The 23,873-nt window shown below is 41.3% G+C and overlaps 1 protein-coding gene across 4 annotated transcripts in view; it reads left to right on the forward strand.

Annotated features, from left to right (window-relative positions):
- Positions 1 to 13,147: 13,147 nt before the first annotated feature.
- Positions 13,148 to 23,873, forward strand: part of IPCEF1 (interaction protein for cytohesin exchange factors 1) — a 176,583-nt gene continuing 165,857 nt past the window's right edge. For 3 of the 4 annotated variants that reach the window (XM_046669268.1, XM_046669271.1, XM_046669272.1), the window contains exon 1: positions 21,036 to 21,435. The gene's annotated coding sequence lies outside the window, so the exon portion shown is untranslated. Of the gene's footprint in view, positions 13,176 to 21,035; positions 21,436 to 23,873 lie in introns of those variants that run through there. The other variant, XM_046669269.1, reaches the window with a different exon arrangement.

A 23,873-nucleotide genomic window follows, 5' to 3' on the forward strand; every position in this document is an offset into this window, starting at 1 on the left:
TGCCTAAATTATTTTATTAGTTATGAAGAGTTGTGCACCCTATGTTTGGCTTATTCTTTTCCTTTGTAATTTATTTTTCATTTGGAAAAGAATGATATGCTTGATGCATTGATATGAAAGCTAAAAAAGCCAATCATGCACAGTACTGGTCATGGTCACTGCAGGAAACAGATGACGCTCTCAAAAGGGGTCATTGATGAGAGTCTCATGAATGGGTTATTTACAAAAGTGTTGGCAGATGCAGAGATACCACAAGGACCGTGAAGCATTTCAGGACCAGCAAGAAAGACTAAAGATTAGGAGAGGGAGAGGTCCCTGGAACCCAGAGAGAAGGTGGCAGTAGGAGAGGGAAGGATGCCCATTAGGAACCATGATCTTTGGTGGAAGATCACTGACAGTTCAGAGGAGGAAGAGAGGTAGAGAGAGACAGAGAGGGTCATATGTGTCCTCATCTTTCTCTCCTTGGGTCAGTAGCCCCCCATTGGCAGGGCACAGCCAGAAGCCAGAGGGTAGGAGAGCCCCATTGATGGAGTGGTCCATGGAGGGCAGCTTCCTGGCCCAAGGCAGGGGTCTGGGTAGAGGGGAGGTTCAGGCGGTTCAAGAAGAGTGTATTTGAAGGAACAAACAGAAGACAATCTGTCACACGCACAGGGCAGTTGCTAGAGTGGTAAACAGGTTTTTAATAATTCTTATTCAAATAGAAAAAACTACCTGACCCCCCATGTTCTGATAATTGCCATATTTGTTCAGAGACTTTTTCTTTTTTCCTTTAAAATTTTAAGTTTTGATGGACTGGCCCAGTGGTGCGGTGATTAAGTTCGCACATTCCGCTTTGGCAGCCTGGGGTTTGCCGGTTCGGATCCCAGGTGGGGACCTCACACTGCTTGTCAAGCCATGCTGTGACAGGCGTCCCATATATAAAGTAGAGGAAGATGGGCACAGACATTAGCTCAGGGCCAGTCTTCCTCAGCAAAAAAGAAGAGGATTGGCAGCAGATGTTAGCTCAGGGCTAATCTTCCTCAAAAAAAAAAAATTTAGGTTTTGCTAACTGAGTCCCATTTCAAAAGTGAAGAGCTCTGAAGGGGAAAGGGAAACTTGCCTTTGGACTTTGAGGAATGTCTGTTGTCCTTTTTGATCCTAGGTACTGACAGGTGGAAGGATGCAGTAGGAAACGCGTGCTCCTTGTTAGGGAAGAAGGACAAAGGAGTGCAAAATGCTAATAATTTTGTGTGAATCTTTGTATTTATGTAACCCATAAGTGCTTTAACATTGCTTTTACATGGAAGGTTTTAGGATTGTTAATTTGTGATGTAGAAAGATATCTTTAGCAAACACCATATGATCTCACTTAACATGAGGAACCTTAAAAAAAAAAGACCTCATAGATACAGAGAGCAGATTGGTGGCTGCCACAGGTGGGGAATGTGGAGTGAGTGAAATGGGTGAAGCAGGACAAAAAGTATAAACTTCTGGGGCCGGCCCCGTGGCTGAGTGGTTGAGTTTGCATGCTCTGCATCGGCGGCCCAGGGTTTTGCTGGTTTGGATCCTGGGTGCGGACATGGCCCTGCTCATCAGGCCATGCTGAGGCGGCATCCCACATGCCACAACTAGAAGGACCCACAACTAAAAATATACAACTATGTACCGGGGGGCTTTGGGGAGGAAAAAGGAAAAATAAAATCTTAAAAAGTATAAACTTTCAGTTACAAAATAATTAAGTCCTGGGGATGTAATGTACAGCATGGTAACTATAGTTAATAATACTGTATTGCATATTTGAAAGTTACTGAGAGAGTAGATCCTAAAATTTGTCATCACATGAAAAAAAATTTTCTAACTATGTATGGTGATGGATGTTAACTAGACTTATTGTGGTGACGATGTCACAATATATACAAATATCAAATCATTAGGTTGTATACCTGAAACTAACATAATGTTCTATGTCAAGTATATCTCAATTAAAAAAAGATTTCTTTAGGAAATTTATTTATTTTAAGATGAAATAGACTAACTGCTCCACTTCATAACCCTAGCTGCTTTTGCATTGTGCCTTGTTCTTTTCAAAGAATTCAGAGTGATTTGAGGGATAGATAAGAGGAGGAGAGAAATTGATGCATATGAGTAAGATAACAAATTGAGCAAGTCTGGAGTTTGGATGGAGTAGGACTACTTTTTTCTTCCTCAGGAGAAGAAGTCCCTAGAATGTGTGTAAGCTCAGAGAGCCCATTTGAAAAAGCCATTGTTTCTGCCACTCCTACTCTCCTTTCCTTGGAAGGCTGTCATTCTCTGGCACCAGGACAGTTGTTCCCAGCTCTCCAGGCTGTGGTGGAGTCCCGGACACGCCTCTTCTGTGTAAATTACCGGGGGCTGAGATTCGCTTTCGGTTGCTATTGTATCGCACAGCTGCAGCACCAGCAGGATGAAGGGTCGAAAATCTGAAATGTTGAAATGTTGAGTGGATTTGGGGATTTGGGGATTTAGACAGAATGAGACTCCGAACATATAAGATTTGAAAGGAGAAACATTCCTAGAGCCAGCACTTGCCCTCCCCAGGCGTGCTGTTCCAAGGAAAGAAGGGGTGAGGGGAGGAAGAAGGGGTGGAGTAAGGAAGAGGCCTCCTAGTTGAATTCCTGCATCACTGGATTTTACACCTTATTGCTAGCTGACAAAGGGGAGCAGATATGAAAACCACCACGAGGCCTAAGAGGTTTCCCACACTGAACAGAGATCTGCTAGCTGGGAGGGCAGGATCACAGCTTTCTTGCTATCTGCTGGAAGTCTAGGAAAATGTCTGGGACATTCTGGTGGTAGAGTCTCTCACCAATGTCTTGAATTTCATCATTCAGGGAGAGGAGAGGGCGTGGAGAAGATTGCTTGGTGATGTTGATGCACCTTGTGAAAAAATCCACCGGTTCTTCAATGGTTTGGCAGCTAAACAAAGTCTTAGACAAATATTTTTAAACTACTGCTTTGTTGAACTTTGCCAGATTTCTGGCTTGCTAAGCCTAGCAGTTACAAGGCTAACATTGTTTTATAATTAGACTTTATGGCTTTCTACCTCCTTAGAAGATTGTAAGGAAATTCCAGAAACTCTGTGGGTGCCATCATATCAAGCATTCCAGAAGGCAAAGCAAAACAAAATGTAGTCTACCACTATTCTATGATGACAGTTACTGTCAGAAGTAGAAGGGCAAGAAAATTGTTCATTGAATGGAGGTTATTATTCTGTGGAAAATAACTAAACCAAAAGACTCCCAAGATGAATACCTAGAAACCTTTGAATAGCAACTTTCTGCTACAACCCCATTGTTTCTATTCACTCTGCTGCTTCTCACTCTTTAGTTATGAAATGTAATTTCATTTTTGGAATCTCAAAAAAGATGTAAGGTGATAAACCCCGAAGCTATGAGATTTCTTGCAAAAATGCAAAATCATCTTCTTCTGCAGAGGAAATGTAAAAGTTTACTTTCTGTTTTTTCTCTGCATGATGGAATAGTTACCAACCATTATGCTTCAGTCTTTGGGGATCTTTGGCTTTATACCCCTTTCAAAGGACAAATATTTGTCAGGCACAGTGGTCAGCCTACAGGAAGACCTCCAACGATCTCCATCACGAAGTGTTCATCCTCTTGCGTAATTTCCTCCCACGTTGAATAAAGAGGACCTGTGATACGTGGAAACGACAGCATGTGACTTTTGAGGTAGGTCATAGAAGACACTGAGTCTTCCATCTTGCTCTCTCTTGGGTCGCTGAATTTAGGGACACCAGCTGCCATGTCGTGAGGACACTCAAGCAGTCCTACAGAGAGGACCATCTGCCGAGAAACTGAGCTTTCCTGCAGCACTCAGCTCTGACTTGCCAACCATGTGAGTGAGCCAACTTGGAAGCAGATCCTCAACCCAATCAAGTCTTCAGATGACAGCAGCCCCGGCTGATATCCTGACACCAGCCTCCTATGAGATCCCTAGCCACCCAACTGGCTATCCCCAAATTTCCTACTAGCAGAGACTGGGTGAAAAAGTAAATGTTTATTGCTTCTCCAAGCTGTTAAATTTTAGAGGATTTGTTACCCAGCAATCGATAGCTAATATACCAAGTGATGGTGATCAACTAGGAATCAGAATTAGTTATTAAGAATGATCAGAATAGGATCTAAGGTGAGGCACAAGTTCAGTTAATAAAGTATTTCTTCACTGCATAATTTTCGCTAGGGTTTAGGAAACCAAGATGATGCAAAGAGCTTGAGTTGGGGAGGCTGATTTGTAAGCAGTGCATGAATTACAGCAGGGCATGAATGAATGAAGGATAAGATAAGAAATAGAGGGAGAGAGGATGTTTGTGTTTTTAAATTCTTACAACCTTATTAATGACTAGGGCTCAGAAAGTAGATTTAGGTAATCAAGGGCTAATCTTTGAAGAGTAAAATACCAAGCAGTATACATTCATCTGAAAAATACAGAGGTTGGGACTTAGACTGTCCAGGCTACATTCTTCTTAGGCTGTCAGTCATCATATGGATATTCACGGTAGAAATTGAGCATGCATGCCTGAAGAATTTAGAAAACAAATCTCAACTTCTTCAAGGCAGAATTTTGAAACTGTCATAGATAATAAAATTTTTAAAGGGTATTAGCACTGGAACCAGATTTGTTGCAATCCTTCCTTAGAATATAGCAATGAAGGGAGATATTATCGCAAGACCAGAGGCAAGAATTACGAAACCACGACTTCCACGCACAGCAGTCTGGGTTACTACGAACTTTGAAACACCTTCCTGCTACCCTACAACTAAGTCTTGCATTAATCACAGTGAAGGTATTTTATCAGGCATCACTGGTTTGTAAGAATATAGGGGACCTCTAACAGTGAGCAGAGAGTGATGAGTCGAAAATGGACAGGAAAGTGGTCCTGGGGGCAAATTCTTACATCAGCCCTGGGGTGTGGAGCCCAAGCCTTGCTCATACAACACAAAGTCTCACCCATTAGGACCCAAGGAGGCAAAAATTGCCCAACGAGTCACCTAACTCTCAGCAAATGCAAACATACCTCCTCTTCGAAAGAGGCTTTTAGGGGAAAGGAAGGAGAGGGCGGCGCAGGACCATGAGGCAAGCCGGCACTTTGCAAAGTGATCTTAATAATTAATGGAAAAAGCTCCTATTCTTCTGTGAACTTAAAAAAATTTTCTCAAAACCTCAAACGCGCTCTTTCTGTCAGTTATAAATGCATAGGGAAATGCAGAAAATAGTATAACTGATATACACTTAGTACCGTGTAATTTAAACTGTTAGAAACACTGAGAATTAAACTCTTTTACTTCTCTGTAAAAAACTCATCAAGAGTAATTTGTGAAGTGCTTGCCTTCTTCGCGTCTTTTGTGTCTTGGAGAATTGTCGTACTCCTTTCTAAGTTTGAATCAGCTCCCAACATTTTATCCTTTGTGGTTTAATGAGGAGTATCTCTCAGAGTTCTCTAACGCATTTTTTTTTTTGCCCACATCACTTCCTTTGGGACATCTTCTTCTTCTTCTTTTTTTTTTTTATTGTGGTCATAATAGCTTATAACATAGTGAGATTTCAGTTGTACATTATTGTTTGTCATACACCATGTAAGTATGCCCCTTCACCCCTTGTGCCCACCCTCCACCCCCTTTCCCCTGGTAACCACTAATTTATTCTCTTGGGACATCTTGTTTTGTGTCACAGCCACATTCCTCGCTTACGTGGCTGACCTCACCTTCACTATGCGTCGGGCTGCACATCCCGCTGTGCAGAGACCCATCGCTGATAAACTACGGAAGAAGTAGGGTATCTGGTCACTGATCATGATTTGCATCTGCTATTTACGTAGCGATTTGGGAACCAAAGAGCCAGCAGCGAAATTTGTACTTTATACAATTGCTTATAGTTGATCTTTGGTAACTGCAGTTTATACCCTGTCGTGGAACTGGTGTCATTTAAACTGTGGTAACTGAAATTCATGCATATGGGAACCACGCGAAATGTGGATTACCTCTATATAAGATTGCAGTATCTGGATGGGTTTTATTTCCTAATTTTTGATAATGACAATCAGACCAAAAAGCCACCTACATATTATCATCCTAATATAATTTTTTAAAGTTTATTGGCAAAAAGCTATCATTATTGATAAAGTTTTATTGGATTAATTAATCTCTGACACAATTTCTCCCCAAACTTTTTCTTTCTCTGGGTCAAAAATGACCCCCAAAGCATTTTTCTTCCTGCACTCTTAATTTCAAAGACTGAGGTGAAACTTACAGATGTGCTCTCGAATTCCACATCCAACTTTACGGTAATTTGTCCCTAAATGCACTTTGCTGCCACTCATGGCCTTTTATTTATAATCTTAGTTTGGACTCAGTTTGTCAAACAGAGCCAGGGTTTTCAGCGTTTGCTTTCCTTCTCCCAGTGCCTGTGAGGGTCTCTTTGTAAACTGCTGTCAGGAGTAGGATGCGCAGATTCCAGAGGAAGATGCTTGGACCACCCTGCAGGAGGGCCATCTGCTGTTGGCAGCACAGATCTGGGAAGCTGTGCAACCTTCGGTGGGAGAAGTTCAGCTTCTCACTCGGTGGGGATGCTTGGGGTGGGTTTTGTGAGTTTAGCCACGTGTCTAGTTCCCTCTGCCTCCCTTCTTGCTGTCTGGAAGGACGTGAGAGCAGCACAGGCTGAGAGCAGGGAGCCTCCAAGAAGATGCTCTGGTGTTTTTTTCTCCTTGAAATGCAGAACTTAGAGCAACAGTCAGATCTGTGGGAAAACAGGGTTAGACTGTTCCGTAGTAGGACACTGACGATAAAAGGAGGAAATTTTCTAAGGGAGATTTCATTACACAAATTGCTGACAGTTAACTTGAGAATTGAATGGCTGTAAGTCCTGGCTGGTTTTTGCCCAACCTACACAGGGGTACAGTCCTTTCAGCCTTCCAGACTCTTTCAGGTATGTTTCCTGTGCTTCTCTGCTCTCTGGCTGATGCAGCATGGGTCCTAAACCTGACTGGTTGTCTGATTCTCAGTTGTTTTCCTAATTATTATTAACATGTAAAAATCTCTACTTCATTTGGGTCTACAAAAATTTAAGCCAGAAATTTCATGATAAAAAAAAAAGATTCAGCTACATTTTAGCTCATTTGAATTTCTGTTGCCACCTGGATTTCCTGACTTCTTGGCAACCCATTAGGACCCATTCGAGGCGGTAACAGCATAATCATTGAGAGGTCGTAGATGAATATCTTGGGCTTCAGGAATTTCCTGAGTTAATAGCTATGTTTCAAACAAAATCGAGAGCTGCCAGTTTACCAAGAATTATAATCCAAATATGTGCAATGTTATTATAAATATTTTAAAAATTTCTAAATAGGCTCACACAAGAGAAATGCAAAAGGCAAAAGACAATGGACAGTGCCTGTTTAAGAGGGAAAATGAGCCATGTTGCTGTTCGTACATGTTGCTCTCCTCTAATTCTGTGAATTTAGTCAAGATGTTTAATCTTTGTTTGCCTTTCCTTATCTGTCAATAATACAATTCCTTTTTTGCATAGGCACATTTCAGTAGTCACAATATGGCTAGAGCCTGCCATATTGGACTGTGCAAATCATAAAACATCTCCATCATTACAGGAAGTTCTGTTGGACTGTGCTGGGCCTATAGGTAGACTTATCTTCAAGTACAGCTGAATTCAAGGGTTTGAACAAAGCCTCTGGGACTCTTGTTTCTTTCTACCTCTCAACTACTTTTTCTATTGTGTTAATTTCATTCTTAGTCCAGCAAGGTGGCCATAGCAGCTCTAATCACACATCTTGACAAGTTTAAGTTCGTCATGAAAGAGATTCTCTTCCCCAGAGCTCCTGGACACATGCTGGGATCACAGTGATTGGACTAGCTCAGATCACATGGACTTCTCTGATTGGCTTAGGACTAGCCACATGCTCTTGCTCTGCAGTCTGGAATGCCAATGGAGCACAAATAAGCAGACAGCATAGAAGAAGCTGAGAGAAGAGCAAATACAGCAGTTTTAACAAACACAAGTAGGTACAAAGCCTTAAAGTATGTTTTTTTGTTGTTGAATGGATTCCAACTGCTAGTGTCCCTGTGTACAGCAGAGAGGAATCCTGCCCGGTCTGTATGCACCATCCTCTCACCTTTCAGTGCTGTATCAGACAATGCTCTGCTGCTATTCATAGGGCTTTCATGGCTACTTCTTTCGAGGTGGGTGGCCAGGTCCTTCTTCCTGGTCTGTCTTAGTCTGGAAGTTCCACTGAAACCTGACCCCATGAGTGACCCTGCTGGTATTTAAAATCCTGGTGGCAGAGCTTTCAGCATCACAGTAACATGCAACTGCCACAGTATGACAACTGACAGACAGTGATGCGGTTCCCTGACTGGAAATGAACCTGGGACCCAGTGGTGAGAGCGTGGAATCTTAACCACTAGACCACCAGGGCTGGTAAAGTATGTTTTTATAAAGTACTGAACTATATACTACAAACAAGGAAAAAAGGTCAAAAATATAATTCTGTAGAAGTATTAAAAAAAAGATGGGCAAAGATTAGTCATGAAAACAAAAGAAAATAAGCAGCAATATTAGTTTCAGATAAGATGAATTTCAAGGCAAAAGCATTAGATGAGATAGAGTGTCATTTTAGAAAAGATGTACAATCTACAAGGAAGATGCAATAATGAAAACCTGCATGAGCCCAAGTACATGGACTTAAAACATGCAATGCAGCTTCTATTGGAAAATCAAAGCGATGTTGACAGATACCCAAACGCCATGGGAGTTAACACAGCTCCCTCTGTCAGTCTTTGACAGATCGAGTAGACCGAGTCAATAAGGATTTAGTTAAGAGCAGTGACATAATTTAAAAGTTGAATTAATAGATACAAATTACTTACAACACAGAGAATTCACCTTTTTTAAGGTGCTCATTGAACATTTACAATAATTAATCATGTACATGGACAATAAGAATATGTAAATCTATTTTGCAAAGCATAAATTATTCAGTTGACATTCTCTTACTGTTTTCTAATAAAACTAGAAATGATTACCAAACTTTAAACAATAACAAAAAAATTGCTCAAATGCACCAAACTTAAAAACAGAAATAAAAAAAAAAAAATCAAAACACCTTTATTTGTTCTCAAGGAGCAGAGAGTCACGTAATGTACCTCAGAAAAAAAGAGGCATATTGCTAAGCTATACGAACTAGACCAGGAGCAAAAATGCCGTCAGAACCCAGGTCCGCTTCTCTCTGTTAGGAGGCATCTGTGTGTTCCCCTCCTCTTTCCTCCTGCTCCTGCCCCCAACTCCTGATACAGGTATAGAAAAAAGTCGTCAGGCTACTATCAACATATAATGTGTTACATTTCTTATATCAAATGAATACATCTACTTTCAGGCTTTTGTGTGTGACTTGGTTAGGAGAAGGTGGAATCCCTGTGGTCAAGAAACCCCAAGACTGGGACAAAATGGAGTGTCTGTTCCTGCAAGGATGGGCTGACCCTGGACAGTGGTGAATTTACATTGTGACACAGCAGGAGCCAGCTCTTTCAGCGGCTACTGGCCTTCCACGGCTGCACCAAGACAAACAGGTACATCATTTGGTTCTAATTTCTACTGCAAGGAGGCATCTATGCATGTCCCTTCCATATGGTTAAATTGTAAAAATAAATTTTAATTCTTAAGGACATAAGCTTGAGTTACCTTGAAAATAACCATCCACATCGTCATAGTCCCTTTAATATCAAGTAAATAAGGTGTTATTGTGTTTTGTAATGTTGAACATGGAACAGAAACTACAAGTAAAAATAACTGATTTCTATGGTGATGTTCACACGTATTTTTATTTCTTTTTTCCTGCTTTGACATAAAAATCCTGACAATTGCTGTTCTGAATCTCAGCTCTCACTGGGCCAATGAAAGTTTGAGATACATTTCATGGTCTTCTTTATATATCTAAGGCTGTAACAGAAAATGAAGGAGGCTGCTGTGTCCCTGTGCTTGTCATTCCAATGACAACATCTGCCACTGGGTGGCAGTGATGTTTGGTCCAAGCTGAGGAGTCAGTCACAAACCCCTGTGATTTACCCTCTGAATCTTAGAAATCTGATGTTACAAACGGGCCTCCTGTGGATTATACATGACCTAATCGCCCAGACTCATGGGCTTTCTTACAAAACCGAACACATCGTAGAAACAGGTGAGATCCAGTCAGAGTAATCCCTCACAAGTAAGGACTCAAGTAGCAGATCCCAGGTTATAGGAGCCATGTTATGAATAACTTTTTCTTCCCAAATCAATATCTACTATCACTAGTTCTGTTCAACAGATATTTCAGCAATATTTCCTGAGGCACTATGTGTAGCTCCTGGGGAGTGACAGGTTTGCATGTTGGCAAGATCGCTCAGAATCATCGAGGATGGCTAGGAGAGACCCACCTGGAGGTGAGGAGATTGGCTGGTAAGGGCAAGGACATGGCCTGAAGGTAGAGTGAGGTGGCAGAGTTGGTAGAAGGGCATGGGCTCCAGAAGGAACACAGCCTTGGCAACCCATTTTGGACTTTTGACTTCCAGAACAGTAAGATAATAAATCTGTGACTCTTTAAGCCACCAAGTTTGTGGTAATTTGTTATAAGAGCAATAGGAAACTAAACACCCATTTAGGTTATTTCTTCACTTCTTTCATCTTTCACTTTTTAAACAAATATTTGTGGAGTGCCTACTATGTGCTAAGCATTGTGAAATATATCAATGAACAAGATACTGACCCGGGCTTCTAAGAATTTTCAGTGGAGAGAGAATTGTAATTATAGAAGAATTTCAATTTATAATGCAGTAAGTTTCTGGACCTGTAGATGTTGAAGTCACTTTCAATAACTGCTTACCTTTAGATGAATCTTGTTCTACGACACTTCTGACTTCATGCTATACCAACCCTAGTTTCTAGTAATATCTTGATAATTCAGTCAGCATAAAATATTTTATACTGGAAACCTTATTGCAGATATGTTTTAAAAAATATTTCCAGCACCTGCTCCATTGCTTGTGTTTCCAATTCTTTGATCATCCACTTTGTGAGAGTGTCTTATCTCGTCTCCACCATGATTCATCTTTATGGTTTCCCCAGGTGTCTGCTGATTGATGGCACTCATAATCTAGAAGATCCAGTGAAGCTGAGCCTCTGTCTGGGCCAGGATAATGGACATAATCGTATCTGGAAATGTAGGAAGTAGGGAAAATACTTAGCAGAGCTCTGCTACATGTGGCTGGAAGGGATCCTTTGGGAAAAGCCTTTGTGGGTGAGAGATGAGACCCCTACTTGCCAAAGATCTGCTTCCCTAACAAGTTACAGCCTGACTTGGGGCTTGTATGCCTTCGTTGGGTCCTGGCCTCACCTATGAAATCTTGGCCGTCCTGTCCTCAAGACCAAGGAAGGGAAAAATGGTCAAGATGTTGTGTCATGATGTGGGGGTGGTCTTCCTGTCATTATTGGTTAAAACTTGGTTCAGACGTAGTAAAAGAGGGTTCTTAACAAACAACATTGCGGACTCCGTGGGATCTGTCAGCATGTCGCTATTAAGAAGCAATCCAGGCTGAAATTTCCCCGTTGCGATCTCTTACTGGAACAGGGAGTGACTATTCTAAACTTTGGAATTCTTAGGCATAGGGGTATCTTAAGGTGACAAAATAACCCATTAGGTGAGACTAATATGGGGATCTTTGCTTTTTAAGAGGAAGACCACAAAGGTATGAGAATGGAGCTGTTGGTTTTTCTAATTAAGTGCCTCAGGGCTGGAGCGTGGAAAGAGAGGCAGAAAAAACAAACTTTTGCATTCTAGCCTTTAATGCTGGAAAATATAATTAATTCAAGCAACATTACTTGACCACAATGTGCCAGACAGTGTATCTTGGGGTTTAGAGGTAAAAAAAAAAAACAAAAAGACCCCTGCCTTTGAGAATCTTGCTTCTTTTAACAAGGAGAAGATTTCTGCATGGAAAAATGATGGAATGTTAGGACGGTAAATTAATTCAGAATGCTTTTTATTCAAGGAGGTTGGATCTTTCCAAATGACTCCTTCCACACTCAGCTTGACAGTCAAGGTGTGCCTCGGTCTAACCCTCAGCCATCCTTTAAGTCTTATTTCTCATTTCTTACTCCTTCACATTAGCTTCAATTTTCAGCTATTCTAATAATTCTCATCTTGATCAGACTCAATGCTTCCCTTTTCTTTAAAAAATAGATGTTGAAATATCCTTTTTACTATCTTGAAATGAGATTCATAAACAATATAGCTTGCCTACATATAAATTTAAAATATATATAACACAGTACAGTAATCTGACTAAGGGCATGAGGCCTGGAGCCAGCTTGCCCAGCTTTGAATCCAGGCTCTGCCATTTGCTAGCCGTGGGACCTTGGGCAAGTTCCTTGACCTCTCTGTGTCTGGGTTTCCTCATCTCTGAAATGGGAGCAATAATACCTGCCTTAGGGAGTTATTGTGAGCATCGAATGCTTCTTAGAATATGTCTGGCACACGACGAGCTCTCTGTTATAAACTCTTAATGTCCCAAATAAAATATTAAGGAGAAATAAAAGTAGTTTACAATAAAATAATACATATTTTAATATAGAAATGCTCAGGCATGACCATACTAGAAAAACAAATGAAATTGTCAGAACTTTGCTCCAATCTATAAGCAGTAAGTTTTGATTTAAGCTAAGTAGATAATATCCAACTAAATGTTGTTGGTGCTTTAAACAAACATTTGGGGGCCAGCACTGTGGCCGAGTGGTTGAGTTTGCGCGCTCCGCTGCGGCAGCCCAGGGTTTCGTCGGTTCAGATCCTGGGTGCAGACATGGCACTGCTCATCAGGCCACGCTGAGGTGGCGCCCCATATAGCAGAACTAGAAGGACCTACAGCTAGAATATACAACTAGGTACTGGGGGGCTTTGGGGAGAAAAAGAAGGAAAAGAAATATTGGCAACAGATGTTAGCTCACGTGCCGATCAAAAAACAAATTGGCTTTTGAAGCAGCACCTAACTAACTCTGTTCACATCCGTCAGATGACCGCGAACGTGACCGCGGCTAACACGGGCGGGTACGAGACTGACTCCACAAGCGAGGCTCCTAGGCCACTGTGGTTTACTGAAATGGTGAGCAATTCTTCATCAATTCCCCCCAAAAATAAATTTACAAGATGAACTTGGAAGTAATGATGTTTCAACGTGTATTAAACTCATGCAAAACATACTTTGTTTCTAGATTCGGGCAGCTAAAACGTATCTACCATACATACTTATGACTGTTGAAGTTGTGTAGGACATAGGATCACGCTTCTTTGTCAGGGTTGCCCTTTGGTTTGAGGTGCATCCAACTCCTCTTGCCATGAAACCCACTCCCCCGCCAAACTAAATGCCAGGAGCAACTCTCAACCCTGCTAACAAAAAGTGCCCCTACAAGTCTCCAAAATGTCTCTTAGGGAGCTAGACCGGCTTGGTGAGCACCACCGAGCTGATCAACTGGCTGATCTCCTGAACCTTCTCTCACTATACAGATCGTCTTCCGCTGCCCCGTCTCCCCATCAATGTTTCATCTGTGCTTCAAGGATCAGTGCATATGGCATCTCCTCTGTGAAGCTGGCCCAAGTAGATCCAGTCAGATTTTCTTCTATCTCTGCCCTCTCCTAGTCCCATGGCGTCTATCCCACCCCGCCTCCTGTTCTCCTTGTCTACTTAGGTCTCTGAGCTCTCCTCCTGTCCCAGCTACGTAGCCCTCAGGTTCTACGCAGTATCTTGAACTCAGGAAACATGTTCCATTAATATATTGAATAGTAAATAAGCAAGTAAGGGTTTTTATATTGATTAATGGAAAAGATAAGAAAATGTTTCAGGCATAAATTAGAGATGATGCTCTATGTGTTAGAGACAGTGTATACTTTTCAAAAAGATCTTATGTATTAATATATTTTCATGTGTAACAGTAAAATTTTCACTTCACCGTTCGCAATGGCTGAGGCTCAGGAAGCTATTTGAGTTATTTGTATACATGTTTTACTGACATCCTCCCAAGTGAGTAACACAGCTGGGTGTTACGAGTTCAAAGTGTGAACTTAAAAGGATTCACCTGCCTTGAGGATAGGGGGCTTCTGTCTGAACTGAAGGGATCTGACAAATTTCTATTGGTTAAGGCTCACTAATGAGGTCTACAGGCTACCTCTCCCAAAGGAACTGACTGTGCAAGAGAAGGAAATACCTTACACAGAAAGGAATAAAACTGTAATTACAGCATTTCAGGCATCAGAGAAAGAGTCAGAGATGTTATAGGGATGGTGTTAGAGTGACGCCTGGCATACTACAAACCATAGCTTTTCTGAAAGGTGGATTATGTTCTTGGATCTTGCATATAAAATTATAGCCCTCACAAGTAAAATATACATGAGTATCCATTAGGCAAATGGTCGTCTACTGAGGGCCCTATGCTCGTTCATGGGGATACAAATTTCAAAAATAAACCATCCCTGCTTTTAAAGACCTGGCAGCCCAGGTAGGAGCCAAACTTATGAACAGGACAGCTGCATAATTTGCAAGGCTCAGTTCAAAATGAAAACATGGGCCCCTTGTTCACAGATGACTAAGAATTTTGAAAGGGTTATGTCAGAGCATTAAACCAAGCATGGGGCCGTTCCAAGGACAGGGACTTGAGAAGGCATGTGTGGCATGTGCTTATAAAGATAATTATAAAAAATATGATAAAGTTTGTTTAGAGATGTGTACAGAATACTGTAAGAGCAAAGAGGCGAGAGTAACTCAGTCTGCAGGATGGGAATGCTCCCCTGTGGAAGTGACTCGTGGGCTAAACCTTGAAGCATGGACAGCTCAGGGCGGGGAGCTAGGGTGATCTGGGCAAGGGATGCTAAAGGAAAAGCAGCTTCTGCTGCAGCAACCCTCTCCTCTCAACCAGATCACAGGCTTCTCACTCAGCAATTCTGTTTTTAATCCTTCTTGTGATTTCTATGCATCGTGTGCATGGCTTCTTTTTTGTCAATTTCAGACATTATCTATTGGCCTCAGGGAACAAGAGACGAGGGTTTGGCTCACTTGACAACTCTCACCTCCGTCTTCCTCCCATCATAATTACATCTCTATTTTTAGTGCTTCTGTCAGTTACTAGGGTGACTTTTTCAGACCATATGCTTCCACTTTGGATTCTTGCCTACCTATACAGCATCTCCTGACTCCTCACACAGTCACCTTAGTATCTCAAACCTCTCTTTCCACTTCCCAAATTCTCCAGTGCTCTCCAATGGAACTTTCTGCGTTAGTGGATGTTCCATATCTGCACTGTCCAATATGGTAGCTACTGGACACAAGTGGTATTGAGCACTGGAAATGTGGCTAGTGTGACCGAGGAAGTGAATTTTTAAATTTCATTTCATTTTAGTGAACTAAAATTTAAATTTCAATAGTCAGTGGCTACTGTATTACACAGCCAAGCCTACTTTAACTTTCATATGATCAAGGCTTATTTACACAGTCTTTTCTAATTTTACATGTTTTCGTCATACCTTGATTATCAAAGTTGAAAATCACTTGAGAGTTGCATTGGTGTGACTATATAATTACTACTTATTTTACAGGCAAATAATATAGAGTAATACATTTCAGTTCTCCTACTGTTTTATTTTTATTTTTGGTGGTTCTTAATTACTTTCAGTTTTTTTTTTTTTTTGCTTTGCCTTTACTGTCCACTTAGGTTACTCCATATGTGCAAGCAAGGTACAGACACTCCTACTCCATTTTTCCCAGATATTTTGCTTTCGAGCTTCTCCTCTCATGCTCTAGTCTGATGCTTTGCCATCTAGGCCAGCTGCTTTATTTCACCCATTCACTGTACTCCTGGAATGAATCTTCTGTTTCCTGGATTCTCTCTCTTCCATTTTCTGGTTTATTCCCTTTTTTTGCTTGGGTGCATCATCCAGCAACTTCCTAAGAAAGGATGTATGGGAGGTCATCTTTCTGATTCAGCTCTTGTGTGTCTGAAAATAGGCATATTCTACCTTCATACTTAATCGATAGTTTAATTCAGGATCAGCAAGAGACTCCCCACAGGCAAAATCTAGTTGCTGCCGTTTTCTGTATAGCTCATAGGTTAGGACAGTTTCTTACATTTTTAAACGGATGAAAAAAAATCAAAAGAAAAAGAATTTGTCGTGACACATGAAAATGATAAGCAATTCAAATTCTAGTGCCCACAAATAAAGTTTGATTGGAATACAGTCTTGTTCATTCATTTTCTCATTGTCTAGGGCTGCTTTCACACTACGATGGCACAGTTGAATAGTTGAACTGTGACTATTTACTATTTAAATACTTACTATGTAACCCTTTACAGAAAACGTTTGCCGACTCCTGGTTTAGATGGTCAGAGACAAAACCCCAAGTTCTCACTGTGACCCCATGTGACCTAACCATAGTTATGCATGGCTCTCCTTTAACATTCTGACCCCTTCTCCTCTGCTCGGGCCAGACCCACGTCCTTGCTGTTCACTCCCTGCTGTGTCCGCAGTGCGGAGAACGGTGCTCCAAAATATTTGCTGAATGAGTGAATATGGAACTCTAGCGTGAAATTAAGGTTCTGCAGAACTTTGGAGGTTTTGCTCACTTGTCTTCTAACCCTCAATGCTACTTCCAGAGAAATCTGGAAACTTTCAGTTCCTTGTTCCTGTGGAAGTGACTTGTTTTCTCTATTTGGAAGATTTTAGGATTTTTTCGTTGTCTTTGGTGTTTGGGAATTTTACAATAACTTGAAATTCTTTATTCTGGGCACTCAGTGAGAAGTTTTAATCTAAATACTCATCGACTTCACTTAAGGGAAATCTTTTATGTCATTTCTTTGATGAAGTCATTGAATATTTCCTGAAAGATTTACTTGAATTAATCACTCAAGCCTTGCATGAAAATCTTTATTTGGCAAACATATTCATACTATCCAAGGTTCTTTCTTGTTCTCAGATTATTTATCTTCCTTAGTATCCTGTTCTTTTTTATGGATACAGTATCTTCAGGAATGCCTGTAAAAATACTTATTAGAAAGCCATTTTGCCCGCTTTTCTACATTTCATGGTTACCCAACAGGGAGATGATGTTGTGCTCCAGCACATGCTGGATGATGCTCTCATACCAGAATGTGGTCACTGTGGAGTGCCAACATGCACATATAATAGCTGTATTCTCTGCACCATTTCCATTTGTTTAGAGAAGAATCCTCCATAATATTGCTCAGGGTGGGGTGAAATGGCTGCTGGCCGTTTTATATGTTTGCTGTGTAAAGGCTGGGCTGATGGAGATATTTGAAAGAGGGGTATGGGAGAAGGGCTATGTTCTTACAGACTTTCAATTAATCTTCCTATTTTCAACTCTTTCACTTAAGTGGATTTTCTAACTTCTCTTGGCTTTTTGAGTCCTGATCCTCTCAGGGATTCTGCATCACAAATGGCCAGTTTCTCCACTGTAGTGTCCCTCTTACTAATGGGAAGCTGTGGTTCCCCCGTCTTCCTTCATCCCATCCTCCACCATCCCTTATTTCAGAAATCTATTGAGGTTTCTCTCAAGATCAAAATTTGAGATTTCTCAAAATCTCTCAAGCTCTAATGCTCTTCCTCCAATTTTTCGTTTGTTATTGTTGGTTTATGTATTTTCTATGATTTTCCTATCATTTTAATGGGGTCTTGGGAGGGAGGGAAAGGGGCGAAAAGAATCTGTACCAGTCCATCTTGAACTGGAAGTCCAGCCACCTGGAGGACTATTCCACTTCACTAAATCAGGTGATCTATGCTCAGAGAATTTAAGTGGCTCCAATCCGGGCCCCATAACTATAAATTACATGCCCTTTGGGGATATCTTTGATGATGGCATCTAAAAGCCTGATGAGAAGGCTCTGCCATTGATGTCATTAAATACTTTTTAATATCATCTAGTACTTTCAGATGCTACCTAACACAGAGAACTAGAGAACAGCTCAATGTGGGGATAAGATGAGGCAGCACTTTTGAGAAACACAAGTTTGCGCAAACAAGAAGGCACTGAGAGAATTTTCGTTTTATTCCTGGTCAAAATGTACAGCATCTTCTTTTAATCCTTTCATTCCTCCACAGATTTAATGAAATTTTTATCTTTTCATGAAATGAATATAAGGAAAATGAGAGGAAGTCTGAGACCAGAAACTGAAGTAGTTTTCAAACTATTATCTGTTCCCAAAAGGCAAATCTTTTACCAGATAGTAACTTTGTTATATAGTCTCTCTTTCTCTGCTACCCCAACATGGTTATTTATTTTTAACACAGTTTTTATTTGGATTGGGCGGTGTGGGGTATGTTGGGATGGAGGCTATGTTTAATCTGTAAATTAAAAAATTTCTGAAAAAGCAAGAGACACAAAACATGCCACCCAGAGGATTTCCACTTTGCTTTTGAAAATGTTGCCCTTAAGCTATTGCCAGTCAAGTGACACTGGCTTCTGTCAGCTGTTATCAGCGTACCTTCAAATTAGGAAGATCTAAAGTCAACTGAATGATTTACTTCTCTAGGAAGAATGGCCCCTTTCTTCTTATCCCCAGTTGTTGCAGTTCAGGAAACAGATCTTCTATTTGTTCTGGTTTAAGCAGTTCATGCTTACAAAGGAAGATGGAAAGAGTGATCTGCTTTTGTAGTGTGCGGGGCTGTTGGGGGCTCCAGGCAGTAAAGCCCTGCCTGGTCATTCTTAGGAGGGAGCAGATTCATTGAGTGTCAAGAGGAGAAAGCCCAGGTGTCAGGAGTTCTGATCCTAATGGGATGAACGCTTGAGGTGGCCATATAAACCCACTGAGAAAAGTCCAACTCTGGACTTGCTGTGAGGCTCGCCCGGGCTTGTGGTTAGGGGAAAAGTTATTCTTTTTTTTGAAATGGCTTCAGCCATCTTCCAGATTCTAGGCTAGATTTTCAGGGTAGTTTAGGTTTTTACTTGTGTGTTAATTTGTCTGTTTCATGGAGATGAAATGATGAGGTCATCAGGTTTTCAGGTCTGAGCAATGTGATCTCGGGTATGACTAGAGTGGGCTGCAGGCTGGTATAATGCCTGGATGAAAGTCTCAGATTTTCTTTTAGTGGTATGACTATATTTATGATTTTATTCTTAGATGAATCTTTCCTTTTGTGAATATTTGACTGGACAGGGGCAACTTGAGTTTGGATAAAATATTATATACTGTGTCTAAACCTGTGAGCCAGTCCTCTATGATCACCACCTCTTGGAATGCATACTTTGTGTCTTCTGCTCCTTTTGAGTATAGGCTGGACCAAATGACTTGCTTCTAACAAACAGAATGTGGCAAAAAGGATGTGATACCACTTCTGAGAATAGGTTTCAAGTGATTGTGACTTCTTTCTTGCTCACACTCTCTTTATGTCAGGAGCTCAACTGAGCACAGCTGATAAAAGCGACAAGCCAAAAGTGAAAGAGCTAAGCCTTTGGTCACTTACTGTGAGGGCATAAGCAAGAGTCTACAGCCGGAGGAAGCGCCGACTTCCCGTTTCCTTTTCCCCATGGAATGTTGCACTTGTTGAGGGTCAGGTGGATCAGCACTTGATGGATGTGGGGGGTCATCTCAATGTTGAGGGAACCTCTAACAAAAGGCTCTGGCAGTTTTATGGACCCTGAGTTGTGTGTATGTGTGTAGGAGAATAGAATAAAACAGTACTGACTGAGTAGTGGGGAAAAGTGTCTTCAAGGTTTCTCTCTTGTCCCTTCATAAGGACATCTCAGTAGACGTACCTGAAGGGGACCTTGGCCTGCGGTCTCAGATAAATAGACCTGGGAACGAAGACACTGGAGCTGAGGAATGTAAATATACAAAAGAGCATGGCTGACCAGGGGGCCTTGAGACCTTGACTATAGCTCCTCTCAGAGGCTGCCATGCACTGGCTGTCACCAAGTCTGGTGTGGGAAGGGTGCCTTTCCACAGGGAAACGCTTTGCTGGGGGAAAGCCTTTGTAATTATGCATGGGTAGGCCTGAACGTTCACACAGAGGATTTAACCAGGAGCCAGACTCCTCACTCTCATTCTCTTTCACTCTTGCTTTTTCCCTCTTATGTTCCAGCTGCCATGCTGTGAGCTGCCCTAAGGAGAGACCCATGTGGTAAGGAACAAAGAGTGGCTACAGGTCAACAGCTAGCATTGAACTGAGGCCCTCAGTCCCATAGCCCTTGAGAAAGTGAATCCTACCAACAACTATGTGCATGAACTTGGAAGAATTTCCTTTTCCAACAGAGCCTTGAGATGGCCACATTCCTGGCTGACCCCTGACTGTAACCCTGTGGGAGGCCTCTTGGCCAGAGAACCCAGCTAAGCTGGGCCCAGATTCCCGACACACAGAAACTATGAGGTAATAGGTGTTTGTTGTTTTAAGACTCTAAGTGTTGGGTGTAATCTGCCATGTAGCCATAAATAACTAATACACATGCTAATGATCTAGTGACCACATTTTGGAAAACTGCATTGATCATGGGCCCATTTCTAATGATTTCTTTCCTTTTCTTTGAAAGTAGGATATAAGAATGATGAAATTGTGTTCTTTTCCCAAGAAGGCATAAAGAAACAAGATGCTGGTCTGGAAAAGGAGAGGTGGGAGGGCAGGAATTTATAGGTGATGAGTTCAAATATCTCTAACTATCAGCCTGTCATTTTCCTTTTCTGGTATGTGAAAGAAAAGTTTTGAAGTTAGAGAATCTATTATGTGTGTTGCAAAAGAATGGCAGGCTAAGACTTATTTTTATCCTAAAAGACTTTTCACAAATTTATCTGCACCCTCTACTTATTATGAACTAGTATTAGTATTATGAACTAGTAGGAAAGGAGGAAAAAAAGGGAAATTTGAAAGAAGATTGAACCTAAAAGAGGTGGATGATAAAAGAGTGGCATCTCAACTAAACACACTGAGAACAGCTCTTCAGATGATTTCACCCTCCGTGCCTGTAAATAAACATCTTTGCCTCCCAAACAGGAAAACAAAACCATGCGATGTTTTGTACACGTGTCCTGGAAATGAACACAGTGGGTCGTGGTTAATGATCAATGAAGTCAGACAGATGGCATGTGCCTGTTTTGCATGAATTGTGTCCTGGATTTTGGAATCAAAGAAGGGTTCAAGAGCAATAAGAAGGAAGAACAATAAGATTGGGGAAGTACAGATGACACTTCCTCTTCTTTCGAAAGAGCTTTACTCTCTGCTCAGCTTCTCATGGAAGTCCTGTGTAGACTGAGCCTCCAGGGCAGTGGCTGCTTAGAGTGGAATCCTCAACCTTTGCCTCAGAATAACATGAGTCTTCTGAATTCAGGGATAAAGAGCCAGCTCTTGGATTTACTCTCATTTCATTGAATGTAAGTAAAATCACTCCTTGGCTGCTGTATGAGAAGTCATTGGTTGGCATATCAAGATGGAAAAGAAATAGATTCTCTGGCACCATCTTCAGAACAGTGAGCCCTAAAATGTGACTCTTGAGACATCATATTGGCTCAGCTCTTCACAAACCTGCTGCTGTGAAACCCAGGGCTAATGGAGCTCTTTAATTCTGTTAGAGCTTCGAAGGAGAGAGTTGTGTTGTTCTCATCTGCTTTTCTGTTTCTTAAATTGATGTATTGATAGATGCTTGGACTGCAGACCATGGGTTTGATTTAGAAAAGCACAATTCCGCCTGTTTGGGTCCTGAGGAGTTCACTTGGAGAAACACTCTGTGGCCATCCCCTGGGGAGAAAGTGTGTTCTTTGTGGAGAATCCCCTTTTGTACGTAGCTGGAGGGGATTTTACTTTTAGCCAATAGTCACAGGCTTGACAAAATATCCCTGCATGAAAATGAGAACTTTGGTGATCTTGGTTCAGAGGTTTTTACCAAGGGCATTTGGGGCATTGTGTTTTCTTTGCTTGTGTATATTGTGAAAGAAATTTAATTGTAGGAGTCAGAGTTAAAGCTCACCAAGGCATCTTTGACTACAGCAGTGGACTTTATTAGTCTGTAGGCGCCTGTGTGTTTCCAGTACTGTCCTTGGCATTGTAGAGTCATAGACAGAATCTGATTCCTCTACAATTATTTATTTTACGCAGAAAATCGAAAGAACATGAGTTTCTTTCTGCTCGCATCATGCAAATAAAGAGGAAAAGGACTTCAGTTTGTGTGTTTGTTGACGTATTCATTCTTTATTTTGTAGTTTCCTTTCTTTCCTCTCTTTCTTTATATATCAAAGGTCTTTTCTGGAGAGGGTCCACGTATGAATTATTGCAGGCAAGCTGCGTTAAGCAAATACACATCATCTAAGTATGGAAATAGGAAGTTCTTTCCTGCGGTAGTTTGCTGTTGCAGTAAGAGATAAGAAATTACTTCATGACTATTGCTTGAGACTTTCCTTTTGACTTGCATCTCCTTCTTGAACAGCTCACTTCTGCTTTCCATCCTGTTGGGAGGCTAGGCAGTGTGATCTTATAACCAAAGCACATGTTGACCATTTGCAAGAAAGTTGGACATAGCAAATGGTGTGTGTGAGTGAAGAAAATCCTACACAATAAGCTTTATGGCGTTGAGGAAATTGCTGCAGTTGGGGGAATTACTGTACTCCCAGCACTCAGAGCAGTGCCTGCTCCATACTATGTGCTTGGCAATCATTTCTTGAGTAACGAATGCTCAATGTTGTTCATAAACTGAGTGTTTATGGGTAGGGTCGTCTTTCCTTTCTCTCTGTTACCAACGTACTTAAGGAAATGCAGGTTGGAGGAGGTCAGAGTGAAGCAGGAGAGGAAGAGAATATGAAAGTGTGAAGAGAAGAAATGGTATGTAGAAAAGAGATGATAAGAAGCCCTAGGAGTGGGATATGGTGTGAAGGTGGGGGGGAGGACGTTGCGTAGGTGGTAGAGGTAGAGGTGGTAGTGTACAGGTGGAGCTGGTGGTGAAGGCGGTGGTGGAGGTAGTGGCATTGGTGGTGGTGGAGGTGATGGTGGAGGTGGTAGTGGAGGTGATGGTGGAGGTGGTAGCGGAGGTGATGGTGGAGGTGGCACTGGAAGTGGTGATGGTGGAGGTGGTTGAGGGGGTGTTGGACTCGATGGTGACGGTGATGGTGGAGGTGATGGTGGAAGTAGCATTGGAAGTGGTGGTGGTGGAGGTGGTGGCAGAGGAGATGGTGATAATGGTGGTGGTGGTGGCGTTGCAAGTGATGATGCGGAGGGCAGTGTGATATAGCCAGGAGGAAAAATAGTTTTGGGATCAGACGCATCTATTAAAAATTTGTATCAAACACTTACTATCTCTTTTGGTCTCTGAAACTGTAAAGTGGTGATTATAATAGATTGAACTTTTTGGGTTGTTGTGTGAGGTTTAGAAATATGATTTCACAGTGCCTGACACATCATGGATTTTCAATAAATGGTAGTTATCGATATATTTTCTTCAGCTTTCGAATCACCACAGCCACTCATAAATTTACCCACCAATTAATCTTTTCTTCTTTATGCTTTTTTCTATTTTCTAAATTTCATAAAATAAGCAAGATTCTTTTAAAGTATACTTTATTAAAAATAAGCATTATAAGCCTAGTTATCAGGATGGTTAAGCACATGGTGATATATCTATGTAAAGAAATACCATCAATAAAATTATGTTTATGGAAATATTGTCATGATTTAATACCAAGTCAAAAAAGCACAAAGACAACTTTTTCAACTATGTAAAAATACTGCAGGGAAGCAAGATCGAGGTAAATTATGAATTGTGGGTTTATAGCTGATGGTTATATTTGTCTTTGTATGTTTCATTTTTTTCCGCAATTTTTCA

Source organism: Equus quagga, chromosome 8 (genome assembly GCF_021613505.1).
Source record: "Equus quagga isolate Etosha38 chromosome 8, UCLA_HA_Equagga_1.0, whole genome shotgun sequence".
Classification (NCBI taxonomy): domain Eukaryota; kingdom Metazoa; phylum Chordata; class Mammalia; order Perissodactyla; family Equidae; genus Equus; species Equus quagga.